The sequence below is a fragment of the Crocuta crocuta genome, unplaced genomic scaffold (genome assembly GCF_008692635.1).
Source record: "Crocuta crocuta isolate KB4526 unplaced genomic scaffold, BGI_CrCroc_1.0 scaffold4, whole genome shotgun sequence".
Lineage (NCBI taxonomy): Eukaryota > Metazoa > Chordata > Mammalia > Carnivora > Hyaenidae > Crocuta > Crocuta crocuta.
This window is the reverse complement of record NW_027529996.1, coordinates 2,046,426-2,072,701: the sequence shown is the minus strand read 5'-3', so window position 1 is coordinate 2,072,701 and position 26,276 is coordinate 2,046,426. Positions and strand designations below refer to the sequence as shown.

Below are 26,276 nucleotides of genomic sequence, written 5' to 3'. Positions count from 1 at the left end.
TTTCTCTTTCTACTGCTTTATTATTGGTTTATAAAAATGCAACTGACTTCTGTACATTCATTTTATATCCTGTGACTTTGCAGAATTCATGGATCAGATGTAGCAGTTTCTGGGTGGAGTCTTTCGTGTTTGCCACAGATTACCATGTCGTCTGCAAAGAGTGAAAGTTTGACTTCCTCCTTGCCGATTTGGATGCCTTTTATTTCTTTTCATTGTTTGTTTGTTGAGGCTAAGACTTCCAACACTCTGTTGAATAACAGTGGTGAGAGTAAACATCCCTGTCATGTTCCTGACCTTAGGAGGAAAGCTCTCAGTTTTTCCCCATTGAGGACGATATTAGCTATGGATCTTATACGGCCTTTATAATGATGAGATATGTTTCTTCTACCCCTATTTTCTTGAGGCTACACACACTGATTGATTTGCAGATATTGAACCAGCCCTACATTCCAGGTATAAATCCCACTTGATCGTGGTGAATAATTCCTTTAATGTGTTGTTGGATCTGGCTTGCTAGTATCTTGTTGACAATTTTTGCATCTATTTTCATCAGGGAAATTAGTCTATAGTTCTCCTTAGTAGGGTCTTTGGTTTTGGAATCAAGGTAATAATGGCCTCATAGAATGAGTTTGGAAGTTTTCCTTTCATTTCTATATTTTGGAACAGCTTCAAAGGAGTATGTGTGAATTCTTGTTTAAATGTTTGGTAGAATGCCTCTGGAAATCCATCTGACCCTGGACTTTTGTCTGTTGGGAGATTTTTGATTATTGATTCAGTTTCTTTACTGGTTATTGGTCTGTTCAAATTTTTCATATCTTCCTGTTTCAGTCTTGGTAGTTTATATGTTTCTAAGAATTTGTCCATTTTTCCAGATGGCTCAATTTGTTGGCATATAATTACTCAATATATTCTTTTATTATTGCTTGTATTTCAGCAGTGTTGGTTGTGATCTCTCCTCTTTCATTCGTGATTTTATTTATTTGGGTCCTCTCCTTTTTCTTTTTGATCAATCTGGCTAGGGATGTATCAATTTTGTTAACTCTTTCAAAGAACCAGATCCTGGTTTCATTGATCTGTTCTACTCTTTTTGTCCCACCAATATTATTGATTTCCACTCTAATCTTTATTATTTCCCTTGTTCTGCCGATTTGGGGCTCTATTTGCTGTTGTTTTCTTTTAAGTGTAAGGTTCAACTGTGTATTTGAGACCTTTCTTCCTTCTTTAGGAAGGCCTGGATTGCTATATACTTCCTTCTTATGACTGCCTTTGCTGCATCCCAGAGGTTTGGGACTGTCATGTTTTCATTTTCATTGGCCTCCATGTACTTTTTAATTTCCTCTTTAATTGCTTGGTTAACTCATTCATTCTTTAGTAAGATTAATCTCCAAGTATTTGTAGTCTTTCCAAATTTTTTCTTGTGGTTGATTTCAAGTTTCATAGCATTGCAGTCTGGTAACATGCATGGTATGAGATCGATCTTTTTGTACTTGTTGAGGGATAATTTGTCACCCAGTATGTGATCTATTCTGGAGAATGTTCTATGTGCATTCGAAAAGAATGTGTATTCTGCTGCTTTAGATGAAATGTTCTAAATATATCTGTTAAGTCCGTCTAGCGCAGTTTGTCATTCAAAGTCATAGTTTTCCTTGTTGATTTTCTGTTTTGATGATCTGTCCTTTGCTGTAAGTGGGCTCTTGAAGTCCCTAAAATTATATTATTATCAATGAGTTTCTTTATGTTTGTGATTAATTACTATACACATACACACACACACACACACACATATATATATAGTATACAATTTGGGGGCATAAATATTTACAACTGTTAGATCTTCTTTGTGGATAGACCCCTTAATTATGATATATTGCCTTTTTTCATCTCTTATTACAGTCTTTGTTTTAAAGTCTAGTTTGTCTCAGAATTATTCTAGGAATTGTTCTAGGAATTATTTTTTTTAATTTACAGTATAATATCTGGATGACCTGAAAAGCAATGTTTCCAATAAAGGAATGCACATTTGTTCTCTTCTTTCATTCTATCTCAGTAAATTTTATGAAAGCAGAACTCTTGTTGCATTTTCAGGGAACTGCCATTTAGCTTGAGTTTTATACATTGTTTTATTTCCCTGAAATTAATATCAAGGCCAAAACTGAACTTAGATCATATCAGTTAAAACTGGCACATCACTTCCTTAGATAAAAGCTTTCACAATGCCCATTTTTTCAAAAGCTTCACGGTTTCTGCATATTAAAATGCATAAAATAATGAGAAAATAAAAATAAGCCATAGAATGGATTCTTTAATTTTCATAGGGAAAATCATGGATATTATTAAAAGAATTTGCTGAAAGGCATTTTATGATTTGACTTTTATGAAGCATTTTAGTGAATTACAGTTTTTGAAGAGGAAATAAAGGTGTATGGATCATTTGCTATTTGAAAGGTACACAATTTTTATGCATTTGTAATAAATAATTTGGATTTGGATTTTTGGAATGAAGCTGGTCCAGACGCCTTATTGCTACCTTCATGGTTTTTATCTCAAAATATCTCTTGACCCTGCCCAAAAAAATTTCTCTTATTTTGAAATTCAAATTTCAGGTTCACTGGAAGAAAACAGATTCTTGAGATACTGAACATAAAATGTAGATATAAGAACCAGACTTGATGATCATGTCATCATCTCCAGAAGGCTAGAATCACTTCATCAACTTTAGTTAATACGCTTTCCTGTTCACAAGCAAAAGGAACACTAATGGAGGAAGAACAGAGTAAGTTCATGCCAGAGTTTCTGAAACATGGCAAGCAGATTGCTGTCAGTAAATGGAAATATGGTCATGTATCGGTGTGGAAATCACTAAGAATCTTTAAAGGAAAGAGATTATTATCATTACTGGAAAGCAACAACAACAACAACAACAATAACAAAAAGGAGAAGTGATAATCCACCTTCCCAAAAAAGAGAAAAAGAATAGGCAGTAAAAAGAGAGAAATATGTCTTTCAAAATAAAAGAAAAAAAAAATGTTTAACAACAGAATAAAAATGTCACAAAGATCAGTTTTAGCTGTTTTCCTTCCTGGTCAAGTCTTCTCTTGGAATGAATAGGTCATGATGAATAACATTTGACTGACTGACTTTTTCTCTGAATTCCAACAAGAAAGGAGTCTGATAAAGCTTAGAATACTATCAACCCAGTGGTGCCTGGGCGGCTCAGTCGGTTAAGCGTCTGACTCTTGGTTTTGGCTTGGGTCATGATCTCATGGTTTCAGGAGTTTGAGCTCCACCTCAGGCTCCATGCTGACAGTGTGGAACCTACTTGGGATTCTCTGTCTCTCTCTTTCTCTGCCCCTCCCCCACCTGCACCGTCTCTGTCTCTTTCAAAATAAATTAATAAACTTAAAAAAAAGAAAAGAATGCTATCAACCCAGACAGAAGGCATGCCCAGTAAGAGAGATTTTGCTTTTTAAATATAAAATGGATTTAGGGAGAAACAATGAACATCCTAGAACACTGAGAAAGGAAATAATTCAGAACATACTCTGAGATTCACAATGGATATATTGTTGACAAGTCATTCTGAACATAGATAACACACACACAATTTAACTGTTAAACAGAGATTAAACTATCTAACTTACTCAACTTACAGAAAAGAACTTGAATACAAGTAGTTAATAAGTGAGGTGATCTCAAAAAGTAAAAAGTAGAACTGAAGAAGCATGAAGAATGAGACACAGGGAGGAAAAAAAGAAAACAAAATAAGATGTGTTGTCAAGGCTACTGCTACAGGCAATGGTAGCCCTCTGTGTTTTTGTTTGTTTTGTTTTGTTTTGTTTTTCTGGGTTTTGGTTTGGTTTTTTTTGAGGTTTTGTTTTGTTTTGACTTTGGCTTTGTTTTAGAAAACCTTCCAGAGCCTTGGAGAAATGAACACAATATTTCTCATAAGTATCCATCCAAAGGATTGGCACTTGGGCATTTAGACATTGACTTCTGTCTGTAATGTTTTAAAGAATAGCTCCATGGGACTTTAATAGAGCTCATATGTGCTGACCATGTGTCCCACAGCTTCAAAAAAGGTCCTGGGGCAGAAAAGTGAAGCAGGCCCGTGAGTTAGATTGTCATCATGCATAGCTGGTCCATCACAGATGCAGAGGTATGCAAAGTCACAAAAGCACCAGCTACATAGTATTCATTCCTCCCTCTACATCCTCACCCCTATCCTCTGCTGTGCACTGTACTCACAGGGAAGTGAATAGTATACATGACCTAATACAAGGCCAACTCAATAGATGACAAGCCAAAGAAAACCTGGAACTGAGACAGCAACAAACTGCTTTTTAAGAATGCATATTCAATCACAAAGGTCCCAAGAAATGACACCTAGTTTTACTTAGAGCTAGGAAATGAAAGAAACTTACACTGATATTTTCAAAACAGATGTAAATTTGGGGGAAGACAAGGGGGTCAGTTACTGTAGAAGTTTACAGTGGAAATTCTTGAGGGCAGAGATTTTCTCATTCATCTTTGCAACCCTCAGTACCTAACACCTTGCATTTTAACACCATATATCCAAAATGCTAATAATTAAACAAAGGGTGACTTGAACGCCCTATGTCTTGAAAGTGACTTATGATGCCTCAGGTATAGTCCATTCTTCCATCCAAGCACTTACCACAGTCTACTTTAAACACCTATCCCTTTCCTCCCACTAAATTAATAAGCTTATTAAAAGCAAAAAGTATCTTGGGGTGCCTAGGTGGCTCAGTCAGTTAAGTGAACAATGCTGGATATCTGCTCAGATCATGATGTCACAGTTTGTGAGTTCAAGCCCTGCATTGGGCTCTGTGCTGACAGCACAGTCTGCTTGGGATTCTCTGCCTTCCTTTCTCTCTGCCTGTCTCACTCTCTCTCTCTCTCAAAGTAAATAAACTTAAAAAGAAAACCAGCAAAAAGCGTCTCATGTTTGTATTCCTAACACATATCCCACTGTATCTTGCTTAATGATCTCTTCATAAATATTAAATTAATGAATTAATATTTGAGATTTGTTCCTGGAGATTTCTTTATTTGATGAGGTATTGCTTCTCCTCCCCCCAAAATATTCTTTTCAAATCAATGTCCATATCACTTTACAAATCTTGTCATCTAACTAGTATGTTTAATGTAAAGCATAACATTTCAGCCTATATGATATTAAATGAGTTTCAGTCAGGGTCATATGGATGTCAAGATTTTTCAAAATTCTGTATGTTTCAATATGATAACCATTAGCCAAATATCTACATTTAAATTTTAAATTAAAAATTTTTTAATGTTTTATTTATTTCTAGGAGAGAGAGAGAGAGAGAGAGACAGTGTGAGTAGGGGAGGGTCAGAGAGAGAGAGGGAGTCACAGACTGAAACAGGCTCCAGGCTCTGAGCTGGCAGTCAGCACAGAGCCCGACGCGGGGCTCGAACCCACGAACCGCGAGATCATGACCTAAGCGAAAGTCGGACGCTTAACCGACTAAGCCACCCAGGCGCCCCAAATTTTAAATTAATTAAAATTAAATATAATTAAAAATTCAGTTCCTCAGTCACACATTTCAAGTTTTCAATAGTCAGATGTGACTAGTGGTTACCCTACTGGACCTCACAGATGCTGGAATATCTCTCCTATAATGGCAAAAAGTTGTGTTGGACAGTACTATCGTAGAATTTGGCCATACACACACACACACACACACACACACACACACACACAAAGTGATCTTCTACAGAATGGACTATACAATTTTGAGGTAAGTCTGGGTATTCGTACTCCCCCACAACCCCAAACAAATGGCTTTTTTTCCACATGGTGGCCACTGAGCGTGAACCACCCAGCCCTGCTTAGTAGCCTGCCCAACCATCTGACTCAGAAAGCAGAGAATCAGGCAAAGGTGAGGTCTACAGCCCTAGATACTCACAGAAGGTGATTTCTCCTCTTCACCCCTGTCCGAAGAATAGTTATCACTTCTGGTAAATTCCCTTCAGTGCTTTCAGAAAACTGAGAGCTAAGTCCCTTGGACAATTTTCCCAATTCATATTTGGTGACTGATACAAGGAAGCTGACTGATAGATATTAGCTCTGAAGAGCTTACATATAATGTTGTTAGCTCTGAACAGACTCTGACGAATTTTTCTCTGTGATTCTGACGTTGTCTGGCAGTGCTCATTCCAGCAGTAAATGCCATGCTAAACTGTGTGAACTTTGGAATTTCATTTACTAATCTTACATTTTAAAAATGACAGCTCAGTAATTTCCCTAGATTTCTCTGGGTTCATATTGCCATTAGGTTGAGTTTTGTGTTAAGATATTTAAATTCAAGTGACGTCCAGCTTAACTTTCAGAGAACTAAATTAACTGTTTCAAGATAGGAAATGCTAAGCTGAGTACACCACTTTCCTACCAGTGTTCAAATTCTGCAAAACCACATGATGCTTATGTACTAGAGGCCAAGACATGTTTCCTTTAGTTGGGTAAAGTAGCAAGGATGATCAAGTCAGTATTATTTTGAAGTGGCATGAAGAAAGTGTCTATCCCTTGCTGAAAACAAATCCTTTTTTTTTTTTTTAAATCTAGAATAGCCAAAGACTATAAAATATCCACATCATTCCTGGTAAACCCTACAGCCATGCTGTGGTGAGTAAAGCCCCGTATGTAAATATAAATGAATCATCCCGTGGTTTGTCTTCACGTGTTCCCAAACAACAGTGTGTTTATTTCACTTTAACCAACATCTAGTTGCTACTGTCAAGATAAAGGCAGCATTTGAAAATAGGAATTTTATTGTTGTTAAGTCAAATAATTCTTTTGTTAGAAGGTATAACACTCTATTTCCTTGTGTTTTGTTATGTTTCTGATGTGAGGCTAAAGGAGTGCGTGTGAGTGCATGCACACTCTTTAATTAGGGCTGTCATATTGTTTTTTTTCCCATTCTTTCTTATAATTCTATGCCCTTCTGGTCTTCCCCTCTGGGAAATCATTTAAAATTCACATCCTTTCGGAAGTCTCTTTTGATTTACCAACTCAAACTTTGATCAAATCCTTAATTCATTTTGCCAAAGACTTTTCTGTGAACAAGTGAGAGACCATTCACTGAGTTTGGTACATGCACCTGTTTCTGTATTCTATACAAACATATAATATATCTATCATAGAACTTATCAAGGCATCATCAGATAATGATCATATAATATTGAAACATAAAATATCTAACAATTTCAAGAATAAGCCAAGTCACCCATACAGAACATAAACAACAAAAGCAACAAGACATGTCTGACATTAAGTACTTCTTAAGATCATTTTAACTTAATGCACAACTTCTGATTCCAATACATAAATTTAAACGTTTTTACCTCAGATGGATGATGGAGAGAAGTTTGAGAGTTATAGTTTATAAAGTCATCAGAAAAAATTAAAAAATAGAAAAAATGAAAAAGGACCAATTTACATACACATTTGTGAATTCCTACAGTTTTCTCTTTGGAAAAATGGAGAAATAAAAATAGGATCCAAATGACTGGTGCTTTTCAAAAAGCAGATTGTGAATGTTTGACTACAAGACTGAACCAATTACTTATCATGACATATGGACAATACTATAGAACCCACCCCCCAAAGTATGTGGAGTATATTTATTGCTTTTGATTTTCTACCCTGTGGACATCAGTGCTTATTTTATTTGTAACCTTCTGATTGGATTGGAGTTATCCAGAATGAAGTTCAACCCAACTGAAGGAGAGCAGTTCAGCAATCTCTCCACTTGGTCTTTCTTAAAGTGAAGTTACTCTGGATTTTTTCCCCTAGTTCCTTTAGATGGGGATCACACTTAGTGGAAGCAGGGAATAAAGAAAGACATAGGTGTTGGCAATATTACAATGAGAATAATGTCACCCCAGCCTCACCATAAACACCCTATAAACCAAGTATGCCTCATGACCAGGAGGCACACTTGTAGTCTAGTTCCTATAATAAAATACTACAAATCTCAATTTCACTCTCACTGCTGTGATAAAAGGTGATCTCTCTTCAAGCTCTATTTTAGGAACCTAGCCTAGCCTTCAGATCAAAAGTTTGGCTACAGACAAATGATATCCCCATTCAGTGAATAGACCTATGAGTTGTTCTACTGTGTCTCAAATCCCAGACACATTCTTTTCACTTTCACACTACCTGAAATCTTCTGTGTTAGCTGCTGTGAAATTCGCTCCTTTTCAATCAGTTCCAATAACTGTGAGTGCTCTTTTTGGCTTTTGATCATGACTATGAAAAATTCTGGATCCTCAACTTAAATCTTTCACCAACTTCTTCTGTCCTAACAGGAGATTAATAATACTTCTGTACCTGAGATTTTTTATCTTTGAAGTGAGAGTAGTGATTTAAATTCCTTTTAGCTATTTCTACTTAAATATTTAATCCGTATGATTAAACAGCATCTTCATCTGCCTATTATTTATTTGTTTAATATAATTTATTGTCAAGTTAGCTAACATACAGTGTATACTGTGTGCTCTTGGTTTTGGGAGTAGATACCCATGATTCATTGCTTACATACAACACCCAGTGCTCATCTAAACAAGTACCCTTCTCAGTACCCATTCACCCATCTTCCCCAAAATCCCAAACTCCCCTCCATCAGCGCTCAGTTTGTTCTCTGTATTTAAGATCTCTTATAGTTTGCCTCCCTCTCTGTTTGAAACTATTTCTTTCCCCTTCCCTTCCCTCATGGTCTTTTGCTAAGTTTCTTAAGTTCCACAGATGAGTGAAAACATGATATCTGTCTTTCTCTGACTGACTTCTTTCACTTTGCATAATAACCTCCAGTTCCATTCACATTATTGCAAATGGCAAGATTTTATTCTTTCTCATTGCCAAGCAGTATTCCACTGTATATACAAACAACATCTTCTTTATCCATTCATCAGTTGATGGACATTTGGGCTCTTTCCATTATTTGGGTATTGTTGATAGCACTGCTATAAACATTGGGGTACATGTGTCCCTATGAATCAGCACTCCTGAATCCTTTGGATAAATTCCTAGTAGTGCTATTGCTGGGTGGTAGGGTAGTTCTATTTTTAATTTTTTGAGGAACCTCCACACTGTTTTCCATAGTGGCTGCACCAGTTTGCATTCTCACCAACAGTACAAGAGGGTTCTAATTTCTCCACATCCTCACCAACATCTGTTGTTTCCTAAGTTGTTAATTTTAGCCACTCTGACCAGTGTGAGGTGGTATCTCAGTATGGTTTCTATTTGTATTTCCCTGATGAAGAGTGATGTTGTAGCCTGTTGAATCAATGTTATATCTGGAAACAGATCAGTTTTATCAAAGAGTGATACAGAATTTTAATTTTAGTCTTGTATCAATTCAATTGGGTAAACTACTGAATACATATAGTAGTTTGGCTTACTTTTCAAAAAGCTTAATTCTACCTATTCTTTTCATAGTGGTTACAGTAAACTTCTTTGCCCTTGTGATGTGAGGCTTGGCCATAGACCTGCTTTGGCCAATGGAATTTTAGGAAGCATGACATATGCAGAGTCCTCACATACATGTGTATGACCTGGCTTGACTTTTGAACCTTATGGACCAGCAATGGGGAGGATATGCCCTAGATAGCATTGCTTGCAACCTGGGCTCCAGAAGAAAACATATGAGAAACAGAACTGATCCCAAACCACAGTCTGGCATACCGAACTAACCTGCACCCTTCAGCAGAACCACCTGGCTGAATAAAATCTAAAACACCACTATTGTTGTAAGCCACCATTGTTATTATCGTTTTAGTTTTAGTTTTAATGAATCTACTTCCTTTATTGCAGTAACTTCTGTACAAAGCAGAGACTGAAATACTCAATGTTAAAACACCCACTTTAAAAAAAATTGGTTTGTTATGAAACATTACTGTGGCAATACCTGACCAACAGTGTGGTTTTGAAACAATAGATATGCCTATAATTTCCAGGGCAGGATATATCCACCTTGGGCTTTAGTACAGCTACTAAAAACATAGATCTCCCAAAGCCTATCTGTTTTAACCCAGAAAGAGACCAGGAATTAGGAGAAAATGTCAAACAGAAAACTACTTAGGTGATAGTGAGAGGCAGTGGTGGTCCAAAGACCTGGGTGGCTCAGTCAGTTGAGTATCCAACTTCCGCTCAGTCATAATCTCACAGCTTGTGAATTCAAACCTCACGTCAGGCTCTATGCTGACAGCTCAGAACCTGGAGCCTGCTTTGGAGTCTTTGTCTCTGTCTCTCTCTCAAAAATAAATAAACATTAAAAAATTTTTTAAAAGAAATTTTGCTCTACAAAAGATAATGTTGAAGGGATGGAAAAAAAAGCCACACACTAGGAGAAAATATTTACAAGCCATAGTTCTGACAAAGCTCTTAAATCCAGAATACATAAGGGACTCTCAAATTCACTGATAGAAAACCCAATATAAAAGTAGGCAAAAGACCTAAACAGATATAGAGATGGCCAATAAGCATATCAAAGTTGTTCAGCAAATTAAAACCACAATAAGGTATCATATCTATTAGAAAGGCTAAAATTAAAACAACAACAACCAAACCTTGATAACAAACGTTGATGAGAATAAGGAGCAACTGGAACTCATGCATTGTTGTTAGAAATGAAAAAATGATTCAACCACTTAGAAAAACAGTTTGACAGCTGGTTATAAAGTTAAACACACACTTAGCTTATAACTCAGCAAACCTATTCCATAAAAGATTATGTTCACATAAACACTTATACATAAGTATTTATAGCTATGTTATTAAAATTATCAAAAATTACAAACACCTAAGGTGTCATTCAACCAGATGTCCCTTATGGTATATCTATAAAATGAAACACTATTCAGTAACAAAAAGAAACAAATTATTGACTTATCAACAAATGGGAAGAATTCCAAATGTGTTTTGCAAAGTGGAAGAAACCAGTCACAACATACTGTATACTCTGTTATTTCATTTATGTAATGTTCTAAAAAAGGCAAAACTATAGGGATGGAGAACAGAGAAATGTTTGCCAAGCGGTAGAGGGTGGGAAAAGGGTTAACTCTAAAGAGGCAGCATGACAGAATTTTGGGAATGATGAAACTGCTCTGTATCACACTCATGGTGGTGGATATATGACTCTGTGTAATTGTCAGATCCACAGAAATATATTCCCCAAAGAGAATTTTATTGTATATAAATTAACAATTAAGGGGTGCCTGGGTGACTCAATTGGTTAAGTACTGGACTCTTGATTTCAGCTCAGGACATGATCTCACGGTTCATGAGTTGGAGCTCCAGATGGGGCTCTGTGCTGACAATACAGAGCCTACTTAGGATTCTCTCTCACACTCTCACTCGCTGCCCCTACCCCGCTCTCTCTCTCTCTCTCTCACACACATACATTCTTTCTCTCAAAGTAAATAAAAATTAAAAAATTTTATGTTAGCAATGAAAAGATCACTGAAAATTTAATAAATTTTGAGAGAGAGAAAGAAAGGGCATATGCATGGGGAAGGGGCAGAGACAGAGGAAGAGAGAGAATCCCAAGCAGGCTCCACACCCAGGGCAGAGCCCCACAATGGGCTCAGTTTCATGAAACTGAGATCATGACCTGATACAAAATCAAGAACTGGACAGATGCTTAACCAATTGAGCTGCCCAGGTGCCCCAAAAAGTTAAATGTATTTTTAAAGTAATAGTAGGCTGAATGACCTTTAATGTCTCTTCCAAACCTACATATTAATGACATACATACACTATCTTCTTCAACTTTTCTCTCTTTTGTAGCCTGATGTTTTTGTTATGAGTGAAAAAAACATCATTTCAGCCCACCTTGTTTTCTTTGCATGTTCATAAAATATCTTCTGTAATACTTTTGGAATACTGTTACAGGTTGTATTACATTTTCTTTTCTTAAAGAGCAGACCATTGGGCAGGTCTATGGTTTGTTTACAATAGTGTTTGCATTGGGCACATATAAACTTCAGTTAACCTATAGGCACGAATAAGGTGACACAGAATTTGTGTAGCCAATGAGTAGTTTATCTGAAGAGCCCGTGTTCCTTCTCAAGAAGGGTGGCCTTTTTAAATTTAAGATAAAACTGGCAAAGCCTCTTCTTGCAGAGAGCATGGGCCTTTAGATGTGACAGAAGAGCAAGAGCAAACACCTCCCCTTACTCTTTGGATCCTGATCTACATGCCTATGGTAGTCAGCCTCCAAGATGTCTCTAAGAATTCCTGCCTCCTGCTTTCTGCATGCTTGTTTAGTCTCTTCCTACACTATACCAGGGTCAATCTCTGTAACCAACAGCAATTGAGAGAAGTCATGGCATGTTGCCTCCAACATCAGGTTATAAAAAACAACAACAACAACAACAACAACCTGCAGCTCTTTTTAAAATGAACCTTTTGGGGCACCTGGGTGGCTCAGTCGGTTAAGCATCTGACTTTGGCTCAGGTCATGATCTCACAGTTTGTAGGCTCGAGCCCCGCATAGGGCTCTGTGCTGACAGCTCAGAGCCTGGAGCCTGCTTCTGATTCTGTGACTCCCTCTTTCTCCCTTCCCTGCTCACCCTATCTCTTTCTCTCTCAGAAATAAATAAAACATTTAAAAATAAAATAAAATGAACCTTTACTGAACCTAATGCCAGGCATTGAAGTATGCAAAAATATAGAGATTAATAGCATGGCTCAGACCTACAGGGAACTCACCTGAAGTCATCTAGTCATTGAAGAAGACAACCCCACTACCGGATGCTGAGTATTATAGAAACAGACTGTGAGGTTTAGGGAAACTCCCTGGCAGAGATAGATCCCAACTGGCTCCTAAAATACTGACTTCCTACAAGGAAGTTAGACAGAAGGGTAGAGGTCATAGATGAAGACAGAGGGAGCACAGTGTTCCGAAAAATAGTGAGTAGTTTGGCATCGCTGAAGAATTAGGGTAAGGAGAGAAATTTGGAAACAGAAGAATGGAATAGGGACAATCCCAGAAGTCCTCTTATGCCAAGTAGTTTAAACTTACTTTTTTTTCCCCTCAAGCTGAGGGAGGCATCTAAGAAATATATGCTTTTTAAAGTAGTATTATGTAATTTACTTTTTAAAAAAATTTAAGGGGTGCCTCGGTGGCTCAGTGGGTTAAACGTCTGACTCTTGGTTTCAGCTCAGGTCATGATCTCACAGTTGTGTGAGTTTGAGCCCCGCATCAGGCTCTGTACTGATACTGAGATTGCTTGAGATTCTCGCTCTCTTTCTCTCTCTCTGCACCTCCCCCACTTGCACTGTCTCTGTCTGTCTCAAAAAAATAAATAAAACCTAAAAAAATTAAACGTAAAACAAAATGATGGGATATTTACATATATTGTAAAACAATCACTGCAATAAGTCTAGTTAATAAATGTCACTATAAATATAGAATTTTTTTCTTGTGATGAGAACTCTTAAGATCTGCTCTCTTAGAAACTTTCAACTATATAATACAGTATTTTTAACTATAGTCACAATACTATACATCACACCCCCATGACTTACTTATTTTATAGTTAGAAGTTTGGACCTTTGGAATCCCTTCAACCATTTTACCCACCCCCCACCCCTTACCTCTGATAACCACATATCTGTTCTATCTATGAACTTGATTTTGGTTTTTTAAGATGCCACATATAATATAATCTGGTATTTGTCTTTCTCTGACTTATTTCACTCAGCATAATGCCCTCTAGGTCCCTTCATGTCACCGATGGCAAGATTTCATTTTTTCATTGAGATGAAAAGATGCCATGTCTTCAGAGCAAAGCCTAAAAAGAGTCAAAGATCATTTGGTGCCAGACACCAAGACTTCTTTATGAGGACACCTGGGGAGAAGTTCTGTCTCAGTCTTTAGCACCATTCCTGAGCAACTGATATATTTTATGGTGAATTTTGTGACTCTTACCTTTGGCAGCTGAAAAATTCAGGCCCAAATTTGCAGGCTATTTCTACAACATAGAGAAGAGCTTACAGTATGCATTTCTAAATACTGGCTTAAGCTACACTTAGATTCATTTTACCATCCCATACTTTTCCTTCCTTCCCACTGTGTTTATCTTTATTTGTCATCATTCTATAGGAATATATTTCTTTAAGCCCCCTCAATTCCTTTTGGGAAATTGAAATAGGAATAAATGAATATATAAGCAAACAAACATGAATTCCAAATGTTTTAATGTTGCCTTCTTAACAACATTCTATTTTATCAAGATAAATAGTTTGTAGGATCCAATATGGGAAGTCTTACAGACCATAAAAATCTTGATATTACAGGTTTCCTTTGTTGTTAATAAGTGACTTCTGTTATTTCTCAACGTTTTAATTACTAAGTGTCAAATCTTAGTGTTTTCCTTAGATGGACTGATTTTATAATTTTACAAGAGAAACTAGTCCTTATTTATAGCTATATATAAGTAAAAAGAGCAGAAGAAATAAATTTATTTTTTCCTCAATAAAAACTATAATTTTGCATATTCTGAGCCACAAGAAGATATTTCACATGATAAAGTTAAAATAAGTCAATGGATAAGGGGAAAAAAAGGCAACAAACTATACTCAAGGCTTATTTTATCACAAAGTTGAGTCACCCGGATCACCCAAATATTTTAATTTTTATAACACAGAGTACTAGACAACCTACATGTTTTGACCAAAATGTCCTTCTAGTTAAAAAAAAAAAAAAAGAAATATAGAAGCTGAAGACTTCTGGAAAATCCAGTCCCCCTAACTAATTAGAGAAAATTTTCCTAATCTGCTCAAAGTCCTCAGCTAGTACTAGCATAAGTGAATAAATGAATTTAAGTCAATATTTTAATAAAAAATATATACCATTAGAGCCAAGATAAAAGCTCTTTCAAAATACATCCTCCTTCTATAAAATCTGAGCTTGGTATCTTTTTGGAATTCTACCTGCAGGGTGTGTGTAGAGGAAAGATGCCTTGTCTTCAGAGCAAAGCCCGGAAAGGGAGGCACTTGAGAATTGTCTTGTAGACAGAACTGGTGACAGCAAGACTCTAGGATCAGCTTATATGCTAGGTTAAGAAAGAATAATGAATTCAGTCTTGCTATCACTTTAACAACAACAAAGCACAGCCCAGCTCTCTACAACCTTTAAGACAAGGATTAGGAACATTTATCTTTAAGTATATTATACAAGGTTTGTTCACCTGAAAGTTTTAGGGCACCTTGCAATATGATTCTTTCCAGAGAACTGATTTTTATCATGCTTCTATAGAAAAACCAGATGTGCAGAGTTTAAGTTTCCTCCAAAGGAAATAAAAATGAATCAGCACTTGAGACATAAAAAGCATTCAAGACTCTGCACTCCAAGATGTGGGGACTGATGACTGTACCTGACTTCCTGCACTAGAATAAAGCCAACTAGACTAGTGTTTGATCCTGGGCCTCCATTAAAGAAAACATGTACATTCTCTGGGGTTGTTAGCCACCTGACTTGCCAGAACTTTTGGCTGAGCCTGAGAGCCAATAACTGTCATGTCTGGAGTTCTAACCAGCTCCCTTGTCTATCCACTGCTTTCTGTTCTGACACCACAGGGTAGTTACTCTTCTGCTGACATTAGTGATATCCACCAGCACACTAGTCTGTGCTAAGGGTGAATGAAGTTTCCTTGAGGCAACTTGTCTGCTCATTTGGAGATAGTACATTCTTATAATCCAGCAAGGTGTCCACACAGAACGACCTCTAGCCAGAAAATCTCAAAACTTCAGCTCCAGTCCTAGCTTTTCCACTAGACTGAGACAAGTTTCTGGACTTCTGGTAGTTTCAAATTTTCATTGTGATTCTGAGGAAATTGGAGCAAATCAGACATTCTGAACTAATAGTTCATGGACTTGAGGAGGTAGTGGTTAAGGGGAAGAGAGCTGCAAACACCTAGAAATGTTGTATACCTTTGAAGTCGTGGGTTTATTTTTTACTGTTTATTTATTTTTGAAAGAGAGGGACAGAGTAGGAGCAGGGGAGGGGCAGAGAGAGAGGGAGATACAGAATCCAAAGCAGGCTCTGAGCTGTCAGCACAGAGCCTGATGCGGGGCTCAAACCCACAAATCATGAGATCATAACCTGAGCCAAAGTTGGATGCCCAACCGATGGAGCCACCCAGGCGCCCTGTAAATTGTGGGTTTTTTCTAAAAAGTTTTAATCAGATTTTTACAGAGGGCTTATGACCTAAAATTTTTGAGAGCCACTGTACTAAATACTTTTATTCTATAAACACATATTAAATATGTTCAGAGTATTATGTTAGGCAAAGTGAGAAACACAAAATGAGTGAGATATGTACTGAAATCATCAAAATCAAATGCGTGATATGTTAGTGTTCCAAGAGAACAGATTGGAGTACATATTTAAAGAAGGGATTACAACTGTCTGGATGTGGGGAAGCAGGAATTAGAGCCAGTTTCAGGAAAAATTAGTTCGTTTGTGCATGTTAAGGTAGCAAAGCATTTCAAGTAAAAGGAATAACATGATCCAAACCTGCAGGCCAAAAAACCTACAGCATGTGAGGCAGCAGAATGCCACAAGACACATTTGGTTAGGAGATCAGATGTGGGGAGAAATGGATGAGAGAAAGAAAGCAGAAAGCCAAACAATGTAAGTACACAAAAAAATAAAAATAACAAGGAAATGGGGTCCTGGCTAAGACTGCTGCTAGGTCTACCCCAGTGCTTATGTCTCTCAGTGTATTTTCATTTTGTGGAAATAGGTGCTTGGCTTCCATTAATGGGTAACATCTCACTCCTGATAGGTTATCCCTGCCCTCTTTTCCACTTACACAATTACTACATATCTCTGGATACAATCTATGTTGTTGTATTTATATATATCCATAGATGACTCTCATTTTTAATAGTAACTACAGTAAAACCCTGGATTGTGAGTAACTTGTTCAGCGAGTGTTCCACAAGATGAGCAAACATTTCTAATAAATTTTAACTTGATAAACAAGCGATGTCTCCCAGTACAAATAGTACATGATGCCAATATCACATGATCACAACTGAGCCAATAGTTCTTCTCCCTCTCTCTCCCTCTCTTTCCCTCTCTTTCCTTCTCTCTCTCTCTCTGTGGGATTGTGGGTGATCATCTGCCATGCTTGGATGTTCAGTCTCAGGCTTCAGTATTTGGCAGAAATCAGTGATTTTTCAGAATGTTGGAAGGTGCCCACACTGGCACTAGTGTATTCTTTATCACTTCATAGCATCCATTGACAGTCCTCTGCTTTTCCATACAAGGGTAAGCTTGGGAATGCTTTGCTTCATTCTAGGTCAGGCTGTCTGCAGATATAGACCCTTTCCTTTGCATATGACAAGAGTTTATTAATACTATACTGTAGTTGACATCCCTGTGAGCATATACAATGGTCCTCATCCAGGAAAAGGTTGAAAAGAAAGGGAGTAAGAAGAACAAGATGATTACGGTGAAAAGTTAAGAAGGAAATCATTGAGAAGTATGAACAAAGTATGCAAGTGGTCAAAATTGCAAGATTTTATAAAATCTATGTTGACCATTTGCAAAATAGCAAAGAAGAAAGAAAGAAGGGGGCTAGATGCAGCAAAAGGAATCACAAGAATATTAAACCAATGGCCATTGTTCTGGAAGATGTAGAAAAATTGTAGAAAAGTTGTTTCTGGTTTTGAAAAACAAGAAGCAACTAACAGGTGATACTGTGACCGAGAACTTTATCTGAGAAGGCAAAGACATTGTACCCTGGCCTCGTAGTAAACTGCCAGGTACATCAACAGAAAACAAAGTCTTCAAGGCAAGCAGGAGAGGATTTGATAACTTTAAGAGGAGAAGTGGCATCCATAGTGTTGTGAAGCACAGAGAGGCTGTGAGTTCAGATGCTAAGGAAGCTGAGGCATTTTGCTACTGAGTTCCAGGAGCTCATGGTTTCTGAGTATTACTTGCCACAGCAAGTTTTTAACTGTGACGAGATGGGGCTATTTTGGAAAAAGATATCAAAGAGGACCTACATTACCCAAGAAGAGAATGCAATACCCAGTAACAAGCCCATGAAAGATCATCTCACCCTCTTGTTTTGTGCTAACGCAAACAGGGATTTCTAAGTCAGGCCCCTGTTCATGTGTGTGCCATTCCAAGAATCCATGAGCCTTCAAGAAATGGAAGATGCAGAAGAGCCAGTTAAACATTATGTGGAGGTCCAACAGCAAGGCTTGGGTCACTCATACCTTGTTCACTGAATGGATCCACAAGGTCTTCAGTCCTACAGTGAAAAAATACCTTTTAGGAAAAAATCTTCCACTCAGAGCCTTGCTGGTTATGGATTATGCTCCTGCTCACCCTCCAGTCTTTGAGACTGACTTACTGGAGGAATTAGAGTTCATTAAGGTCAAGTTTCTTCCTCCCAACGCCACTCCAATCTTCCAGGCCATGGATCAGCAGGTCATCTTGAACTTTAAAAAGCTTTACACTAAAACACTATTTCAGTGATGCTTTGAGGTGACCGAAAGAACAATCCTTACCCTCTGAGTGTTTTGGAAAAGTCATTTCCACATCATGAGCTGCCTCAATATCATTGATAAAACCTGGGATAGGGTCACCAAGAGAACCCTCATCTGCTTAGAGAAACTGTGGCCTGACTGTGTTCTTGGACATGACTTGGAGAGGCTAGCTCATGAACAGGAGCCGCCAGTCATTGATGAAAATTGTGTCCTTGGGGGGCGCCTGGGTGGCTTAGTCGGTTAAGCGTCCGACTTTCGCTTAGGTCATGATCTCGCAGTTCGTGGGTTCGAGCCCCGCGTCGGGCTCTGTGCTGACTGCCAGCTCAGAGCCTGGAGCCAATTTCAGAGTCTGTATCTCCCTCTCTCTCTGACCCTCCCCTGCTCACGCTGTCTCTCTCTCTCTCCTAGAAATAAATAAAAAATATTAAAAAAAAAAAAAAAAGAAAGAAATTGTGTTCTTGGGGCAAACCATGGGACGACATTCAAGAGCTGGTGGAGGAACACGGCGAGGAGCTGACCACCGATGAACTGAGGGATCTGCGTTGTGAGCAACAGCAAGAGGCTATGGAGGAGATCTCATCTGCAGAGGAGGAGGAGAAAAGGGTGAGGAATCCCTCACTTCAAATGAGATTAGGGAGGTGTGTAGAATGTGGGAAACAGTGCAAAATGTTGTAGAAAAGCACCACCCAAATAAGGCTGTAGCACTGTGAGTGATGAATCTGTTTAACCACAACGCAGTATCACATCTCTACGAAATCCTCAAAAGGAGGCAAAAGCAAGTGTCGTTGGATAGGTTCCTTGTTAAAGTTGCACAAAAAGAAAAAGATTCTGTTGACCCACTAGATAGCAGTGATTCCATTAGTGATAGTGAAAGACGTCCTACACAATCACCCTCCTCTCTCATCGCCTTCACAACAGTCATGAAGGTTTTCAGAGGTAAGTGCATGTTAATTTGTTTACTTTTCTTTGTCTTTTGTATTTTCTTTATTATTTTGTACCATATCACAGTGTTGTAATTATGTTTATATGAATATTTTTGGGTTGTGGAACAAATCATCTGAGTTTCCATTATTTCTTAGGGGGAAATTCATTTTGATATACAAGTGCTTTGTATTACAAGCATGTTTCCAGAATTAATTATGCTCACAAACTAAGGTTTTACTGTATGATAAAGTGGCTGCAAACACTGACTTAGAAAATACTGAACCATTGCTCCTAAGAGAAATACAGGGTTAGGTTCCAGCAAGCCTCTGATCACATTTTCATCAGCCAATCAATGCATAACCTTAGTTCTTATATGTTTCTATTTAAAGGCATCTCTTGAAACATGTGCTGTTGACTCATTAACATTGAGCTCATGGCCAACAGCATTATAAGTCATGCCTGAATGAAGCTTATCCAACACACATATTTTCTCCCTAAGACACATCACACCCTTCTTGTGTTCCAGGACACATAACAGCACTTTAATACTTCAGTTGGGGACTATTTTAAACAGCACAGCCACCAACAAAAAGCATACAACTGCAGAACCATGACACTAAATAGATCGTGGATTGTTTATAGTATAAGCTGAAACAAGAAGGTGGAGCATTGTCTTGTTCAACTTCAACTGCCAATTTGTGCATTAGACAATTCAAGTTTGTTGCCACTTTGCACACTTCGGTGAAGGGTTACAAAAATGACACAAAATTTGCTTTTGGGTTACAAATAAATTTTAGTGAGTAGGTAAATTTCCAAATACAGAATCTGTGAAGAAGGTCAACTTTGTATATGTATATGTACACATATACCCTCCTTGCAACTTAACAGAATACTAAATAGGGAAACCCACACATTGTAAATGATGATGTTATTGAGTTGTTTTCTAAAAATTCTCATTAGTGTTGGGACATTGTCATTTTTGCCGTTAGCCTCCTAGATTCAGCAAAATTTGGACCTACACAGGAAACAGGTCTATCTCTCAAGGATAGACTCTCATTAACCAGCCCAAGACAGACCACTAAATTCAGAAAGCCAGTATATTTCTGTATATACAAAACTACCCAGAGGACAAGGCATTATAATCCTCTAGCAAATATATTCTTTTTCCAGAACCTATTCTAAATGGGAGACCAAATAATATTCTGAAGATGGCTTGGTAAGAACGGAACTGGAGAATTCTAGTTGTATGATCTGACTGTTTACTAGTATCAAGTCAAAAAAGCCAGGCCCTTAGTGCAATGAAGAGTTAAGTATTGGGTAAACATAAAGGAATGAGCTTTGGATAAAGTTACCCAAGTGCCTGCTTGGCTGTGATAGCCTGGATTTTTCGCTAGGATAAGGTAGAGAAGAATTTTTGCAGCAGTATCTTAGAAAAACAGACTTGTTTTTAAATGGCACTTACGTCTCCAGTTTTATAAGCTAAGCTTTTTCTCAGAGGAGGTCCATAGAGGAAAAATAAAATCATTTATTTCTACTTGACCCAAGGAAGAAAATATTGCAGCCAACATGGAGAAAATAAGGGTTAGAAAATAAGGGTCAGAAAGAGATGAGTGGAAGGAGAATCTGGAGGCAAAGTACTGGATTCAGGTACTAATGACTGTCCATTCCCTCCATACTTCTACTTGGTGACAGGCAGGTCCCATCAGGGGTGACTCTCACCTAGCCCTACCAGTCTTGCCTCGAAAACATACCCAATGCACATTTCTCTCTATTCCTTACTCTTGGCACTCCAGCTATGCTGAATTCTTTTATTTCTTGAATGATCCACGCTCTCTCCTTCCCATAATTCTCTCTACTTGAAAAGATGGCCTTTCAGCCACTCAGTAGATGACTGATCACTCTCTATCAGGACCCAGCTTTAATGTCTACTCCTTAATGAAGGCTCTTTTGTCTTATCTGTCTGATCTTAAGTGGACTTTGCTAGGTCCTCACCTTTCATTTCTGTCCTACTTATAAAGGCTGTAGTGGTCTTGCTTATTTAGATATTCACATGATAAATCATCTAGCTCCATCCCCTGGCATGTAAGCACTATGAGGACCAATGCTGTGGTAGAGCTCTGTCCTAAGGAACTAAGGAATGCGGTGAAAGTCTCAAGACAAGGGAAGGCAACCAGGCTTTGTGCACGTGCCCAATATTCTTCACAACTCTAAGGTAGACCGCCCATTCAGACTGTATGTTACCATATGTGGGAGGCAAAGGAGCAAAAATTGTACAAAAGGCTACACCCCACTGCGCTCAGTGCTCAGCTTTTCAGGTATGAACCCACTGAGCCCATCTGGCACGACAAAGTTGCTTCCTGGACAGAAAAGCGTTGGTGTCCAGTTTCTCTGTGTAAGAATGCTTCTACGATCTCTTCATTCACTATTAAATGCTTCAAATCAGGAAAAGTGTTTCCTACAAATTAGATACTCCCTGTTTGTTGAATCACCTTCATTTTTTAAAATTATCCCATGAAATAAAGATAAATGATTTCAACTTCTGATTGATTTTCATGGCATTTCAAATTAAGGCAAAGATATGGCAAGTAGGCTCTTAAATGTCAGCTCTCCAAAGACTACCAATACAACCTACTGATAAGACAAAGTTGAGTTTGTGGCTTATTGCCATAATGGAGTCTCCAGAGTTTTGGTGGTGGCTTGAGGATAAGACAAGACTGGAATTTATTAAGAATTGGAACTTTTGTCTAAGGTGGGCCTTTCAGTGGAGAAGTGGTAAAGAACTTAATTAGGATTGGGTAAGAATTGGACAACCTTTCTGGACTGATGGAAATAACAAGATGAGGCTTTTAACACAAGGGATTCAAAGAATAGTAATGTGGAAACTAAGAGGTTTTGGGGGTGGCCGTTAGTTTCAGTCCTCATTGTTCAAGCAGCATGGGGATAAATGATTTTGATTCTCAGGGTGAAATCTGGTTCACAGTAATTCCCTCTAGATCCCAGTTTTCTACAACTAAACCAAACCAAAGGTTTAGGAACTAAATGGATTACCTTTCCTCAACCCTCAAAAATATACATTTTAAAAACAAGTTTATAGGAAGTAGCTTAATATTTAATCTGAAGTAGGATGCTTTTAAATGGATAGGAAATATGGACTCCATTCAAATCACTGCTGCTCCTGAGGCACTGCTGCTCCTGATAGCCACTTGCAATAAATTGGTAAAAAGAATTCCATTAATACATATTGATCTTTAGTCCAATAAGAAAAAATAATACATGCACTTAAAAATATTTCTTTGCATTTTTAAGCATAACAATAAGATACAAAACTTCTGAAGCAATGTAATAAATTGATAAATAATCTGTTTAATATGAGACTTAGCCTACATTTATTTTTAGTACCTAATATGGATCAGATATTTTATACTGCATAGTCTATGAGTACAGAATGGCTGTTGATCCAATAGCTTAATGAAGGCAACTAAATATGTTTCATCACTGATTGCTTTTCTCCCCCTTAAAAATAACCTTATGGAGCAAATATACCAAACCCTTAGTCAGATATTTTGAAGTTACTTGTAGTCATAAGTTAGGATATTCAACTTCCATGTCAAAAGTTTTCACTAACATTTTTACAGACACTCATAAATCCTCTCAAGATTGGAACAATGTAGGCAAACCATATCATACAGCCATTTTGGAAGGCAAGATCAGTCAAATATTGTAATTTCATATCATGCACTTTACTAGAATTTGAGAGTTGGGTGAGATCTTAAAAATTATATGGTGTGGGGCGCCTGGGTGGCTTAGTCGGTTAAGCGTCCGACTTTCGCTTAGGTCATGATCTCGCGGTTCGTGGGTTCGAGCCCCGCGTCGGGCTCTGTGCTGACTGCCAGCTCAGAGCCTGGAGCCTGTTTCAGTCTGTGACTCCCTCTCTCTCTGACCCTCCCCTGCTTGCGCTCTCTCTCTCTCTGTCTCTCTCCTAGAAATAAATAAAACATTAAAAAAAATTTAAAAAAAATTATATGGTGCAATAACTCAATAATAACTCAATATTAGCCATCATGATACCACTACCTTTTTCTGCCAATTCACAGGCTAAAAATTGTTATTGGAGCCTTCTGTTTTGCTGCAGTACTTCACTTTTTTTTTTTTTTAGAAATTAGCTTATTAGTCCATATTAGTATTTGTAACTTTAACATATCATTATGTGAGAAACGTTACTGGGAAAATAGACCACTTTTAAGGCGCCATTATCTATCTTGGAATGAATGACCTAAAAATTTTTTTTGTTTAATGTTTTATTATTTTTGAGAGAGACAGAGACAGAGCGCGAGTAGGGGAGGGGCAGAAAGAGATGGAAACAGAATCTGAAGCAGCCCCCCCGCCCCCCGCCCCTGCTCTGAGCTGTCAGCACAGAGCCCATTGCAGGGGTCAAACTCACCGTGAGCCGAAGTCAGATGCTTAACCTACTGAGCCACCCAGGTGCCCCTAACCTAAAATCATTTTAACCTTTGCTACTGGAAAGTTACAAAGTCAAAATTGGAAGGTTTTATTTATTCCTTTTTTTAAAGTTTATTTTTAAGAGAGAGAGGGGGTAGGGGCAGGGAGAGAATTCCAAACAGGCTATGCCAGGGACTCTGCTCTGATAAAGGGCTGATCCCACAAAGCATGAGATCATGACCTGAGCCCGCTTAACTGAACATGTAACCCACTGAGCCAACCAGGCACCTGAGGTTTTATTCATTCTTGAACATTTCCTTTCTAAAGAGGTCTTCTATTTATACATACCTAAATTCCTAAAACATGTAAAGGGATACCTGTCTGCATTATAAAGTTGATCACATCTTGCTACAATTTGCAGTTGAAAAACATAATATTAGGGAAAAAATTACATGGTACAACCAAACTGCTGGAAGCTAAAGCTTCTCCAGGATAAACAGCTTGCCAGCCACCCTCTCAGCTTGGGGCCTGACTTAACTCTGAGAATCAGACCTTCTGACGTTTGTCCCACTGCATTTGCTCACAAATCGTGCCTGAACTTCCTGACAACATTTTAAAAGTAAAATATTTTAAAAACAAGTATTGCATTTTGGACAAGCCAGGCTACTGATTTATTCAACATGTTTAGTTTGGAGATGGTTGGATGATAGTACACTGATTTCTGCTTCAGTTCTTAATTAATAGGGTATTATTTCACAATAAAGTGAGATTGTAATGCTGCTCCAGCTGGGGCTCACAGGCCCCTTGGGAAATTTATTTTGGAACAGCTAATCTTTGCAGTAGACTCATTGTCCTTTAACTAAAATTCACTGTGCCCAGGCACATAAGAAGTAGTTTCTGCTAATTGACTAATGATACACACATATGACTCACTTAAAAGTCATTCACAACACTTTCTTACAGCATTGATGTCTGCAGAGCATTTAGTTCCTTAAGGGCATTTAAACAATGGCAGATCAAAATAATACTTTCCTAAGAATTTCTTTTACAAAGTTCTTTCAACAGGTTGGCAATCACTGCATAATTCAGGAGACAATCCCTTTTGCAAATGTTAATGGGAGTCAGGTTGTGCCTGGTAGCTAAATTTACATGAAACTCTGGGCTTGAGTCATAGGGCAGAGCAAGAGACACCCACATCACTATTCTCTGCATCAGCCCTGTGTCCCTGTGCCTTCACACAAGGATGAAAGACTGTCACTGCTACAAAGAGTAATGAATAGACTCAGTAGCCTCCCATGCGATTTGACTGCATGTTTATAATAGTACATTGGAAAGAAAATCTCCCTATTTATGTCTACTATGTTTGTTCTGACCTGCTGGTTTATGACTCTCCAACGTATCGCATTTTAACTACCTAATATTTAATACCTACTATTTTTCATGATATTTGACTTCTTGTAATGAAAACCCTTGTTAAGAAATTCTGAGGTGACAGAAAATGTGAATCTGGGGCGGCAATAAACATGTTATCGACTGAAGCTCTTGGATTTGTGCGTACGTCTATTCGATGCTGTAATGAGCTGTAACATTCACAACAAAATATTTCATGATAATGGTATTTTTAGGAGAATTTTTTTTTCACTAAGTCTGGGGACAGACATTAAAATTGTTCAATGCCCAGGAGTAATGTTATTCCTAGTAATTGAAAGGTATTTCACCCACTGATTTTCAAAACTAAAATATTTGCTTCCCTCTTTTCCCCTTTCTTCCTTCCTGATCTTTATCTCTTCTATTTTATTTGTTAACACTTTATATGTAGATGGATTGGCAAAATTCTAGAATATAAGAGTTGTGAGGCACCTGGGTGGCTCAGTTGGTTAAGTGTCTGGCTTCGGCTTGTGTCTGATCTCGCTGTTTTTGAGTTCGAGTTCCGCATAGGGCTCTGTGCTGAGAGCTCGGAGCCTGGAGCCTACTTTGGAATCTGTGTCTCCCTATCTCTCTGACCCTCTTCCCGCTCACACTCTGTGTGTCTCTCTCTCTCAAAAATGAATAAACATTAAAAAAATAATAAAATAAAATAAAATAAAATAAATAAAATAAAACAAAAAAGAGTTGCTGACCCTGTAACCACACTCAGTCTTCTTACTTTGTAAGCTTTAAGGACTCACATGCAAGGATGGTGATGGTAATGGAGCAAAACTACAGTAATCCACTTATCAGTGTGCCCTAAATTACCTTTCTTTTCTTCTCTGTCTCATTTCCTCAGACCCTTAAAAGTGCTTCTTAGGATACAAATAAACTATGCTTAAATCCTTTTCTCGGGGTCTACTTCAGAGTAACCCAAACAAACAAAATNTTA

At 37.9% G+C, this 26,276-nt stretch overlaps 2 long non-coding RNA genes across 2 annotated transcripts in view; one reads left to right on the top strand and one right to left on the bottom strand.

The window, feature by feature from the left end:
• LOC144231043 (uncharacterized) overlaps nucleotides 1-26,276 on the bottom strand; it is a 256,246-nt gene that overhangs the window by 118,594 nt on the left and 111,376 nt on the right. The window lies entirely within an intron of this gene.
• Nucleotides 19,357-26,276, top strand: part of LOC144231041 (uncharacterized) — a 58,710-nt gene continuing 51,790 nt past the window's right edge. Inside the window, exon 1 of the long non-coding RNA XR_013334964.1 lies at nucleotides 19,357-19,489. This is a non-coding gene — a long non-coding RNA (uncharacterized LOC144231041). The remainder of the gene's footprint in view (nucleotides 19,490-26,276) is intronic.